Consider the following 11,708-nt stretch of genomic DNA (forward strand, 5'->3'; position numbering starts at 1 on the left):
TTAAAGGCATTTCCTCTTTTGTTTAGGTACACCAAAATTAAAGGTTTCTTAAATATAATTGCCTGGAAAAGGGAGGTATACTCCCTTGTTGATATTCTTTGAAGTGAGTCCCATGACTGACATCTCTAGCATGTTGAAATAAATACACAAGTAAAGTTAATCACTACATGGTTTAAGAGAAGGAATTGCCCTAACTTTTATGTATGACTATGTTACAATGTTTAGATAAATTGCCTGATGTAGGTCATTAAAGAGGGACCAATTCATTTTTGTCTGTCTTAAAAAGGGCTCGGAAAAACATGAGTTCTCATCAAACATCCACTGAAAAGACAACTCACGGTAATATGCTGAGATAAAAAATGGGTTCAGGAGGGGAACATGCTTCTTTATCTGGTGGGTCCATTATCCCAGTTGTCCTTGACAGCCAATGAAGAGTCACATAAAGTTCACATTAATTGATTTTGTTAATCTGCTTGAAATTTTGCAAGTCAAAAAGGAAAAAAAAACCTGAAAAACATGCAATCAACCACTTTATATCATGTTTAGCTGCAAAAAAATGCTGTTCTTCCAGAGATCTGATCACCAGCAAGCTGCAGAATGCTTTGCAGTTTTTATACACCCTTTCTTTCATCTAAAGCCACAGATTGTCCAGATTTTACATTGCCACCTCTAACATTTATATTTTACCACTGTGGGCTGCAATGTTACATTACAATGGTGCTGAGCCCACCTACCTCTAACATCTCTTTTCATGAGGTATTTTCTCCTACTGTGTTGGAGATGGCCTGTAAGATAAAAAAACTCTTTCTCAGTACAGGAAGATTATAACACAGGAGATTTCAGTGCAAAACTACACAAAAAAAGACCTTACAATTGGCACATGTTTCTGTACATTTCATTTGCAAAGATGGAAAAACTGGAGTGTAAAGGAAATCTCTATTCAGAGGCGACTTTAACTTCTTTAACTTGTTTTCTGGTGATTGGTGTTAGAAGTGCTGGGATATCTGAATATATTCTACCTGCTTACCTCTTTAACCTTACTTGTCTCCACACTTTGCTGTCAATAAGGAATCCAAATAGTCAGCACAGCAGGATATTAGGTAATATTTAGTTCCAGAGCTAAATATTACCTGTTTAGAAAAGATTTCAGATATGGCATTGCTAACCAGACGTAGGCAAAATACTCCACTCAAGTAATTTATTTATCAGAATGTTATATAAATAACTTTTTCTCAATTCCCTAAATATAATAAAACTTTTTTTGTCATTGGATTCAACACTAAAAGATCAATCAAGACACTTCTAGTTGTGCAACATTTTGGAATTCCTAGTACTGAGTCTACGGTGTGTAGCTAGAGTCAAATTTGCTTGTGCTAATTGTTGACAATCGAGGTGATGATTATCTCATCAACAGCAAGCTTGATTCCTGAGGGTTTGATTTGGAGGGCGCCCAAATCACTCCTGCCTGCTGATGAAGCTGTTCCACTGTGTTACCCTCCTGTCAAAATGGGTTAACACAGGGTAGCCCATGGCCACCCTGCTACAAGAGTAGCTTTGCTAAGTGAAAGGTCCTGACAAAAGAGGGGGATGAAATCCTGTCATAGAAAGGAGCTTTTCTTTGCTCACTCCCAGTGAGTTACCCAGCTCACTGAGGACAGACGTTCACTGCATGCACACATCTGGCCCAGCCTCTCCTCATGTAACACCATTCATCAAGCCCTGTCATGTTAGCCTTGCTGCCCACATTCCCCCAGCACGCCACAGAAAACTTTCCTCTCAGCACCTTACATTTCACTGCCTTGTAGGCATCCTTTGTTCACTTTAACAACAAAATGGTGCCATTCAGGAGCTGTAGCAACATAATTGGTACTTACACAGCACAGTCCTCCAGTCACCGAGAGGTCTGTGAGTCCATGGTCAGGCTGGGATTGCTGCAGTGACATTCACTGCTCCAAAAATGCAAACTTAGTATTTTCATGATGCATTTTGTCCCTGTGATTTCAAGAATGCTTTGTAACTATTCATTCTCTCCATGTACATACTAGGTGAAGCTGGGAAGTATTGAGTCTCTGTGGCATATGAGAAGAGAAAAACATAAAATTGTACTTGTCTCATTGCTGCAATATAGATGCTGTGAACCCTGGTGGTCAAAAGCACTATTTCTGCTCTTTGAACATAAATTCAGATTTTTCCACTTCATAGTTCAGTCCTGACAGCAAAGTAGGCCAGTGTATTGCAACTTGATGACTTTTGAGACCAGACTCGTGCAGACAGAGGTGTCCTGCTGCCCGTGAAATGGAAAGCTGCAAGGGCAGTGACACCCAGGTATGACATCCATGGAAGAAGCATGGACAGGACCATCAGGCAGTTCGTGCAACTCATAGGTTGAGCCACCCCTCAAAGGATGATATTTTAACTTTGATTTTTATTGCATTTTAATCTGTTGAGTACCTGTTTGAGGCTGTTTTTAACAGGCTTCCATCACTTACACTTAGCTCATTATCAGTGAGGACAAGGGGAGAAACTCCTTACCTGTGTACTTCAATGCACACTCCAGTCAGTTCATGAGGAGGTACATAAGGGAAATGTGAGGTACCTGCCATCTCCTGATCCTTTTTATCCCACTGTGGTTCTTGTGATTCTGGGAGGGTTTGGTGGTTGGTTTTTTTTTTATTTCCACACACATTTACCTGTTTCTTCTTCTCCAACTAACCCTCAAAGCCTGTGTTTTGTCTCTTTGCCTTATCCAGCACTCTTGACCTTGCTCCTTTCTCTGCTGTTTGTTCTAGATGACTACATTAGACTATCATTCTCCAAAAGAAAGTTATTTTTTTTCTTAATTTTCTCCATCACATCCCATTTGTCTCCTTAGTCATCACAACTCTCTTATCTTGTCATGCTCAAAACCTTGGCACCATCATTAGGTATTTGCTTTCTATTGCTAGTATCTATTCCACTGCTCAGTATTATAGATAACCTTCCCCTAGTACATCTGTTTTCATCTCTTTCTGTACATTTTCTCATTGTTCAAACCATGGAGTGACTCAGCTCTTTCCAGCCTTTTCTTGACATGGCTCTGTTTGCATTTGTTTAAAGAGATTCACCTCAAACAGTCATTTAAAATTTAGGCATGTAGACAGAGCAGTAGGTCTGTCAGCCTGTGAATCACTTGAATCAGTCTTTGAGTTAAACAATTAGCAATTAACTCAAAAATAATAAGCTGTTGAGGTTTACTAATGGAGAACCAGACAGTTCTGCCATCATTGCACTGTAGATGAACAGAGCACAGCTCTATTCCCAAACACCAAATTAACCTATGTATTTCAGAAGAAAAACGAATAAGGATCTACATTCTTTCCTCAATATTTGAAATGTAACAAGACCGTGTCACTGTGCCCTGAATATCTTGCTGCTTGCCTGTGACACCATCCACAAGGCACAACAGCTATGAAATGTGGATCCTTCCGAGACATTTCATGCTTGTCAGGTTGGCAACTGATTTGTGCTGGTGATGAGACTTGCCTGAGTTGCTGGGCATTGCAGACCTGTTTCTGTTCACCTTGCCAGCCCATTTGCAGCCAGCTGTTCTCCAGCAGGAGACAATGTTAAAGTAAACACACACATGGAAATTGTCCGTAATAATTAAGATTGCAAGGCAGCCAGTCCCTTAAATGTGTGCTTAACTTTGTTTAATCAAGTGACCAGTCTAAAACTTCTCCTAAAATGTCTTCTACCCTTGTCCTATTAAAAATTCCTCAAGGTGATAAAAATAATTATGTTGGTCTTCCATGCATGTGTCATCCAGAAATGTCCATGTGGCTTCTGAGTGGGCATTTTCCTGCAGCTGTTTCAAAATTTCTTTTGTATTTTTGATTCCTCCCCCTGTTGATTCTCTGACAGTACTTCTGCCCACCAAATTGTCTATTTGTTGATAATTTCTCTTTTCACTCATTATATCTTTTTTATTGAAAAATAGAAGAAGACTCTTCATTCATGTTAAAAAACCTGTTTATATATCCTATCTCTGCACTCAAGATACCACGGGTTATGTGCTTTGTGGGAATAAATGTGCTTAATAAATATCTTTGAACATTATTATCTTGGTCATTATAATCAGTATTTAGGAGATTAGCTTCCCCATATTTTGTTGGTATTCATCAGAAGATTGAAAGTTGTTGAGATGCACAAATGGAAGTAGGTATCTGTAGCAACTCATAGTCTTGGAGGAAACTTAATGATTAAACAGATAAAGCCTGATGTAATAAAAGGTGTTAAGACACATAACTTAAAACATAGCCAGTCATGGCTCAAACATTTTTCTCAGGGATAATCCTTGTCAGATCATCTTTTGTTTCTCGTTTTTGCAAATTCCCATTTTGGGTCTGCCAAGTGAGGTACTTTGGTAAAACAGTTGCCCCTGTGGAAGAGAGGCTTTGGTGGGTTATAAGGCCTCAAGGACACAGAACAAAACTGTCAGCTCTCCCCAGAGGGGTGTCACTTGTCAGGAACACCAAAACAGAGGTTTGGTGCAGCTAGGCAAATCAGAACTGCCTGCAGTACAGGCAGGTTCACTGTAGCTTAGCTGGAGCTTTCAGCTAACACAGTCCCGAGCTCTGGGTAGTGTAATTGTCTCTTAAGCAGCTGAAATAAAGACTATGAGTACTTTTAGAGTGAAAATTTCTAAGAGGAAGAAATATTTAAGACTCTGGCCTTCCTTTACTGGAAAGCTTTTCTGGCCATTACTTCTCTGATGGGAAGGCTATCACAAACTTGAGGTAAAAAACCAAATACAAACCTCATACAAGTATATATATTCTTAGTTCTTACATAATATATAATATTACACTACATAAGATATACACAGAAAAAACTACTTCTCAGGATCTGAGTGTCAAGAACCTCCTCATCTCCAATCTTGCCTCAGACAGCTCTGTGCAAGCCAAAACCTCCTGCTTGGTCACTGGCTCCCCTGCAAATAGAGAGGAGCTGTGCTGCTCCTTTCCCATCCTCACATGGTGGTCGGAGGAAATACCAGAGCGGACATCTCAGCACTACTCAGTGTTCCTCTGGAAAAATAACCCATGACACCAAAAAAAGGAAAAAATGCTCCACAATGGTTACTGCCAAATGCCATTAACCTGCTATCAACAAAAACCTGCACCATTGCATGATAATAAGAGCGGTGTTTGTGTGTATGATGAAGCATAGTGGAGCCATCTGCTCACAGTGTGTGGCCTGAGTCTTGGGCTGCAAGAGTGTCTGAAAAATTTGTAGCACATTTCTGAATGTCCCATCTCTGCTGCAGATGTTTTCATCTGCACAGTAGTGTGTTCCTGAACATCTCACATACCATAGCATTTGCAGTTTCTTAATCACTTTAAGGGGTGGTTCTAATCATGCTGGTTATCATTTGCAACCACCATTCTTCCCCTCAAGACTGGATGGCATGAGATATAATGGTGGTATTTCATCTCTGCAGCAGATGTCAGAGGCCCTCAGCCTTCTGAAACATTGCTATCAGAAACAAAGGATGAGTGTTTTGAGGGACTGTAGCTGTGGTGCCACCATGGCAAAGGGGTAAGAGAGGGTTACTGGTTTCTGTAAGATTAATTCATGCCCTTTTGCCCTCAAAAGAGCCACTCTGGGGATGGTGCTCACTTCTGTGGGTCCACATTGTGCTGTTGCACAGGACACTGATTCCTTTTCTGGTTTAAAGGTAATCTCAAAGAGGAATGTGGGGCAAATGCCCAGAACAGATAGATAAACAGCAGCTGAGAAACTGAATTTCAAAGGTGTGGAGGATATTCCCCCACAAAGCCACATAAAAATCATAAAAATTGAATTCTAGGCATTAGGAACTCTTAGCCAGCACTTTTAGACACCATGGATACTTATTATCATGTCCACATTGTAGGGGTTTTGATAATCTATGATGTAGCATAGATATAGTCACAGGGACTTTACTTACCTGCATTTATCATTCTGGAAAGATCATGTCTATTAATCACAGATAAGAGCACAGCCTATTGTGTCCCTGACAATTAGAGCTCTCTGCCAGCAGAGCAGACACAAATGCTAAGATGAACGAAATGTAAGGTCTCTTTACAGGCTTTGGATTGTTTGGCTTTTTTTCATAAAATCTTGTACATGCTATAAGTAAGGTCTTGAATTTCAGTGGTGTTCTGTAAGTGAAACTTCAGCAGGAAAGGGAGGGCAAATACCTGTTTCTAGCTGCATGCTGCAATTTTCAGTAGGGTTGGAGGGGTGCCTTGTCTTTGTGAGCTGCACTAGAGAGAGAGCTTTCTAAAACAAAACACAGGTTTGAATATACAGGAGCTGACGTGGCACCCCAGCACTGAGCACACACAGTTCCTCACTTTTGGAGCTGAGGGGGATGACCTGAAGGAGAGCAAGAACCTTTGTGGGGGAAAAAAACCCCAAACCTTTGTAAAATGTTAGTAGAAAGGAGAAAGAGAAACCATAGGGAAAAAAAATCAAAAGGAACAAATAAATGGATAAACAGATGGTAGGTGGGTTCCCTGATTCTGCAGGTCATAGCATGAACTGGTTGAGTCCATTGGCCACTTCCCAGGCATGTCCCACCTGTTTTGAGTCTGTGACTCTTCTGCTAGGCTGGACCAAGTCTGCCTATTCTCTTTTATCCATGTTTTCAACTGCAGAACAAAGCCAAGAAACTTTTCCTGACAAAGATGCCATTGAAACTTTCCCTTGAAAATGTCTCCATTTGACCAACAAGCATGAACAAATTATCTAATCAGAAAGTCCCCAGTAATGGAAAACAATCTAAAAAATGGCAGAAGCATCATTATTACAGCAATGTAGGCATTCGTTTTCTTCTGTAAAGATGAGTATTTTGCTCTGCATTTTTAATTTACTCTTGTATATCAGATTTTATCTGACCAACAAAATCCTGTCATCCCATCAACCAGATCCTGACCACTCCCAGTATCCCATCAGGACTCTTAAGAAGCTTCTGATAGTCATTAACATTATGGGTGTTATAAGATCATGGTAATTTTTTTGTTATGTAGAATAAGATGGGTCATTTAAAACTTTTGAGTTTGTGATCGAATTTCTCCCTTCTAACCATGCAGAAAATATAAAAGGCAAACTGAAAAGTTAATGTTAGCTGAAGCTTAGGGATCATTTGCAAGCTCTGTTCGGGGTTTTTTGTTGTGTTTTTTATGGTTTATTTTTAATTTAGATAAATTTACCTTTAAATTCTTACATGAAACAGAACTGAACCCTAAATAATCCAGAGCCTTGGAAATGTTCTTTGGAAGAAAAGGTTTTCCCTACAGCTGAGAAATGCTTTCAGAAATGTCAAGAATGAAATCTCTGAAAAGGCTAGTAAATGAAAATTTGTTGGAAGACATAAATGTGGTTCACAGGTGCTTTCTGTGAGTGGGACTGTTTGGGGTGTTGGAAACTAAGCCCAGGTCTCTGCCACTGAGATGAATTGATGTCACCTCAGCAGAGCTGAAGCCTGTTTGCCTCTCAAGTCTGTGCAAAATGAGTTGCCAGAGTGGATGCAGTCTTTAGTCAATAAGAGATTCTCATATACAGGACATCCTTCATTGTTTTACACAGGGACTTAAGAACTGATGTGGCTTAAGCTGAGTCACATTGTGGGGACACAAAAAGGGAAGTCAGATGTGGTTTTCAGTTAATCAAAAGGTTTTAAAATTCCTCTAGAGATAAAATAGATCTGTGCCAGAAAGAGTGTATTAACATTTTTAATAAAATACTATTTCACTGTCATTGTTCAGGGACACATTCATGAGCACAGGCAGATGTGCAACTAAAAAGTCTGAAAATACAGCATAAAAATATCTAGGAACTGCATCAACAGGCAACTCACTTCACACAGGCCACCAAGGAGACATCAGATGCTAAGGAACCTGAGCCTTTGCTGAGTTGATGTAGTAGTGTAGGCCATTGAGCTGAAGGAGTAGAATTTACCCATAAGCATTGATAATATGTGATTAGAGGACATAAGCATTGGTAAAAATACAAACTGAAGTCACACGTGAGGAATCAACAAATAATTTGCATCCTGAAAAATGAAACTCCACACATGTGCTTTTAAATTGCAGTTCTGGGTAGAAATGCTCCAGTATTGACCTCACCAGCACACAAAACTAAAAGCATCACACTAACCTTTGCTTGCACTTAGCCCAGAGTGACATCATTGTGCTAAATCACTTGTACAAGTAGAACTGAGCTGCTGAATACAATGGAGACATCTTCAAAACAGGAATTTAGGAAGTCTGTTCTGCAGCTGTGATGCTGACAATGTTCAGAGTTGGTAAGTGCTGTAAAGACCATGTGCCATGGAAATCAAGGAAGGACAATCAGCCAGAGGTAACTGATTTGAGTCCAAGTTGTAGTATCCTCTGCTGCATTACACAGGCACAGGAATAAGTTCCTGGGTAGCCAGTGACATCAGCTACATTTTTGTTGAATAGATATACTTTTAGAAACCCTTTGGAACTCCACTACACTATGCCCTATCAGTTCTTCCTCCTACTGAAACCTTCTTATCTTCAGCCTTTTGTTGTTCTTCCTTGTCCTACACTTCTCCCCAGTTTTACTGGGAAAAACATGGCATCTCTGTTCATACAGCTGGAGTTTCTCCCCCTTCTGAAGAGCAGAAGGAAAGGAGCAGAGTGTTAGAAAAGCCTCAGCCTTGTTTTGATCTCAGGAAGCATTTCACATAAGCTATAACAGCAGTCCCAAACGTAGAAAGGACTACCTATGAAACTGTTTTTATAAACAACATATTGTAAATGTTATATTAGCTTCAGTACCTAAACTTTTCATTCCTTTTCATGGCAGAGGGAAGAAGATATTAAAAATAAGGCACTAGTACATTAACATAAATAACTAATAAATTGTAAAGCTTTGTAGAAAACAGAAAACTGCTAATGGAATAATGCACATTTGTTGATTCTTGGAGCAGGCACTAGCCATATATCATGCCCCAAAGCAAGTGCTAAGAGCATCAGCATGTAACAGCATTATTTAAACTTCTTTTATGGGAGAGATTAAATAGTCATTAAAGCAGCCCATACTGAGTCACTGGTTCCATTTTCTATTTTCTACTTTTTGTTTGCACACAAGAGACTATCACAGGATTTACAGTTTTTATTAGTACTTATATCCTTAAAGCAATTACCTTCATGCCAGTTGACCACCAAATTATCAATAATGAAAACTGCACTTCCAAAAGGACCAGCCCAGAGATCAGAACCATAAGATTCAGTAATTCCATTGGGTCATCCTGCCTCACTTAAACTTGCCAGACAACCTCAGGAAAGGGTTATCATGTGCTTGGTCATTCTGTTTCTTTGCTGCTTTGACCAACAGATACTACAAAGGGCCAAAGGTGGTGTTGACTCCTGTCCCACAGGAACTGACCCAAACCCATCAACCATTGCATGTAGAACATGAAATGCAGTGACAAGATAAATGGTAGTTACTGTTAGTCACTCTAGTCTGGCATAGATTTGAATGAGGGAGTAAAGGACATAGACAAAGGTGCATGAAGATCAAAGCTCCTGCAGAGGTGGTTATTTTCACAAATATGGATTTGTATGTCATGATCTTGATTCAAGTATTTTCCCCAGCATCTTTCTGCAGCTCATGGGGTTACTCACATTCTTAAAACTTAGCTGAAATGGAAGCCAAAAGTTACCACCCACGTAAGCCTTTCTCCATTCAGCATTGGAGACACCAGGAACAAAAAGTATCTCACTCTTCTGAGGAGGAAACTATTAAATCCCATACGTTCAGCCAGGGCACGGGGAAAGCCAAGTGCCATAGCTGCTCTGATATATGCTGCAGCTTTGTAAATTCAGCCCTCCCTTTTGTTTAGGAATGAAAATACTTTAGAGACAAGTTAAAGGGATGAATTACTGATTGAAAGTCCTTGGGTTGTTGATGCTTTTTATGCCAGATAGAACAAATAATAGAGCTCGATGGAATGGAAATCTCCATAGCCTGCCATACACTGAATTTGTTTATGGTTCACATGGCACAGTTTTTTTCCCCTTGGGGAATAAATGGACTTTTAAGCTGAAAGTTCATTTTTACTTTTAAGAAAGCTCTGGCTGTAAAAAACGAACAAATTAACAGCAATGAGCACTTTTGCACAAGAGAAAATGATTCATTAACTGTTCTTTTGCCATTGTAGAAGAGCCCATTTTTAGCTGGTCCTCAGAGAGTCCAAGGATGCTTATAATACAATCAACATTTAGAAAAACTTCATTACACAGAGAAAATTCCAGGCTTCAATTTTCTTCTTGAGAGAGTTCAGTAGTTGCTTTATTCTCTGTGTGTGTGTGTGTGTGTGTGCGTGTGTGTGTGTGTATGTTTATACACAAAATTAGGTTCTAGCAAAGGGAAAGTGCATTTATGCAAAAAGCAATTCATCAACCACTTCTGTGCTCAGAATTCACTGAGGTAATTTAGATACTTTAATGGCAAGGTAGTTTAGGTAAGGTATGCAATAAATGTTTCCCCCAACCCCTTCAAACAGTTAGAGTAATGGGAAATGTGCACTGTAAATGAATCTTTTCAGTAAAGTAATTCTTGTTTTAATTATTTATCAGTTAGAAAATATGAAATATAATGACATAGCAAACTTCCCTGGAATCTTTTTTCATGTTGAGGGAGCACTCTTACATTAGCTGGAGTTTTATGCGGGCTGTAACTAAAAGGCTAATATAATGCAGTGTGCAGCACTAATCTGTTTCTCGTAATATTAAATGTGCAGCAAGCACCTACCACAATGAGGAGACCCTCTGGATCTATTTGCAACATTTTCACCATGGCCTTGACCTTAGTGATGTCAGGCATATATTATATCTCCACTATAATTTACTATTGACATCATGGATTAAATTTGTTGTTTCAGCTAATGCAACAGAGCAAGCAAGGTAGATTGTGAAACAAAGCCAGCTGCTGAAATACGAGGGTTGTCAAGTATAAATTTACAAAAGATATTCAGACAGAGCACAGAAGACAAAAATAAATGGACAGAGAAGCTGTTTTTGACAGACTGCAAAGGGCTAGAGACTTAAACTTGAGCATTGTAAATCCAAATGTCACAAAACACTGCTACAGAATGTGAGACATGTCTATTTCTCAGGAATATAAATGGTGATATGAAACCAAACTTTCAAGATGCTGTGCATTTTTGAAAAGTCTATCACGATCTCCTGATAAGAGACTTAGTGATGTTTTCCTCTTAGTCTTAAAAAAGGAAATTCATCATTTAAATTCAGTGACCAACATAACAACTGTATTTGGGACAGGTAGTTTATAAAAATAGCAAAACAACAACAAAAAACCCCTTGCTATAGGTTTTTTTGATTCCTAGAAAAACATATTAAACTGACCGATATGTTCGTTCTCTTGGTGAAATTTAGCCAGTCATATATAATTAATTCTGATTTGGGCATTCATATGGATAGATGGTAGTTTTCAGATGTTATGTGTCTATGGAAGAACAGCACCACATAAATATAGAAATTTTTTTTATTATTTTTTAGGTGCTATGTCAGTCACATAACTGAGGGTGGGTTCTCTTGCCAAGGCTTTTCTGTGATCCCCAGGATGATGTACTGCCTGTCCACCTGAGAAAGGACTCAGTAAACAGAGACACCCATGGAGCAAGGTGGGCA

Source organism: Prinia subflava, chromosome 6 (assembly GCF_021018805.1).
Source record: "Prinia subflava isolate CZ2003 ecotype Zambia chromosome 6, Cam_Psub_1.2, whole genome shotgun sequence".
NCBI classification, from domain to species: Eukaryota; Metazoa; Chordata; class Aves; order Passeriformes; family Cisticolidae; genus Prinia; species Prinia subflava.